A 2,641-nucleotide genomic window follows, 5' to 3' on the forward strand; every position below is an offset into this window, starting at 1 on the left:
AGTCAAAACGAAAGCACAGAAATAAACACCGGGGGGGAATTAGCAGGAAAAGAGAGAAACATACCAGACATACCAGAGCCTCGTGAAGGACACACACATGGCCTTCTGCCCCAACCTTCCTCCACACACACACAAACAACACCCCCGGGCCTGAGCGCATGCAACCATTGAGAGATCATCTGGGAGGAGGGGTGCTGATTAACGACTGAAGTTCGAAGATAAGTCAAGTAAATTGCAGTCTAGATCATTCAGAATGTACAGTACAAAAGTCAGACACCACCCTTTTATTTAATTTTCAGTTAAAACAGCGCCAAGTGAGACATTTCTGAGATTAGATGTAAAACATCCACTTGAATAAGTAAGAGGAAAATCCAAGGAGGACACGACGTTTCCAAAACAGGAGATTAAAAGAAACATTAGAAAATAGGACACTCTACAATTGTACAAGACCTGGTAGAGCACCAAAACTGACCCATCAGATAAACATCACTTAAAGCTTTCCTCTTTAAGAGAATCAAGCTTCAGTTTTGCTTCAGAAAGAACCCACAGGTGTTTCTGTCCACCTTCCACTGTGAGAAGGCAACTCAGCACTATGGGTCTGAAAGGATGTGTAGCTCTCAAGTAGCCTCATGGAGAAAAGGAAACAAAGAAGAACAAACAAAGAACTTGCTGGTTTTCTCAGGACAGTGAACGCTACAGCCCAGACCTCAACATCACTGAATGCAGCGGTGAGTCAAGACAAGTAGAGTTAGACCTTCAGACTAATTTCTCCTAGCACCTCTAAGGGGTTTCTAAAGGTGTGTTAGTGCTAAACTAACGCTGGAGGACATTTTTTGGCCATTCCAGTCTGAACGCAGACAGTTGAAGCTTGCAACAGATATGAACACTGAAAAAAATGGTATCTTGTCAGGTGCAATGATCTTAAACCTAGTCGACATATCTAACATTTCCCATTCTGAGATGTTTTTTTAGGCTATTCTGATGGTTGCAAACACTTTTCTTAAAACAAACAGTTATCTGCCAATATAGTGAGATAATACATTTTCTAAGCCGCTTTTCTCTCAGGATCTTGAGGGGTGCTGGAGCCTATCCCAGCGGTCATCAGGCGGAAGGCAGGAAACACCCTGGACATCACAGGGCAGACAAACAGACATACACAATCACTCACACACTCACGCCCAGGGGCAATGTAGCATGTCCAAATGGCCTGACTGCATGTCTTTGGACTGTGGGAGGAAACCGGAGAACCCGGAGGAAACCCACGCAGGGAAATAAAACAAATAATATTAAATTAAGCTTACAACAATCTCAGCAGGAGAAATATTAGATTTATTGACTATATTTAGGATCATTTTACTTGAAAAGATACATTTTTCAGTTTGACTGTCAGTAAAGTGCCCTGCTGTAGAGCTGCTGCCACTGTTTTCCATTTCTAACATCTGACTGAAGTCTGGATGGACTACAGCTAGCGTTCCCGGTCAGCGACAGATGTATCTAGAACTTACAAAGGCAAAGTGTGGACACATTAAATACTGCAATGTCTGACATATTTAGTTGTTGAGGCTGTAATTTTCTGTGGGGGGTGGCCTCTGACTTTTGCACAACACTGTGACATATACTCGCTCGGGAGGTACTGCTTGTCCTAAAGAAAAACCCAGATTGGTAAAAACAGCACTAGCCCACACAGTCCTTCCCAGCAGTGATGCCTGAGTGAGCTGCATCAGCTTATCAGTGAGTGAGAGTGGCAGATAACAGTAAATGCATTGTGTAAGAGCTGTTCCTGTGAAGAGTGCTTTAGAATAACAATAGTGCGGCTGAAGCCCTGTGGATCAATGCACTCCCATCCTCATCCGCGCCACCCCCCCTGCAGCCCCCCAGAAAGAGTCATTAGCTTTATTTCTAGGAAATCCGGCTTCCTTTTATTCCATTACAGTTCACCGGATATGTTTGCCCAACAGCTCTTCATCCTGAGAATGAAATGTTTTGCTATTTGTAGCTAATAGTTCTTCTTATTTATTGATTTTTTCGTTGCAGCACTGTAGGCCTGTCATCTCTGAGTCATATCTCACCCCCCGCCCACACACACACACACACACACACACTTCCAGTTACTATGTGCACATGATGTGATTAAAAAACAATGGAGCAATCCATGCTCAGCCCAGAAATGGGCTCTTACGTAGCAATTGTTACATGTTGCGAGACAGAATGTTAGCAAAAAAAACACACGCAACTACAATTAAAGGGTTTCATTCATTTCACAAGAACTCTTTGTACTTTGCAACGTTGTATACACGTGAAAGTCACTGGCCATATTAAGCATTTTTTAATGTTTATGCCGCTTTCTGAGTCATTTTAGAGTCATCTGCAGCTCCATCCATCCTTGGGACATACCTAACATTCCTTCATTTTTATTAACAGCTTCGTAGTGTTTATATAAATATAAACATAAATATTATAAATATAAATATAAGTAATTATATAAAAGCTGTTTAGAACTAGCAAGAAAAGCAAGTATCTCCAAACTAGTAACTTTACAGGACAGAGCAAAACCCTTCTTTACCTTCACTGTAAGTCAATGGAAAGAGATTCCATTCTAAGCTATTCTAGAGCATTTCTGTTGGTCCAATCATCTTGGAAT

The sequence above is a fragment of the Pygocentrus nattereri genome, chromosome 28 (assembly GCF_015220715.1).
Source record: "Pygocentrus nattereri isolate fPygNat1 chromosome 28, fPygNat1.pri, whole genome shotgun sequence".
In the NCBI taxonomy this organism is placed as follows: domain Eukaryota; kingdom Metazoa; phylum Chordata; class Actinopteri; order Characiformes; family Serrasalmidae; genus Pygocentrus; species Pygocentrus nattereri.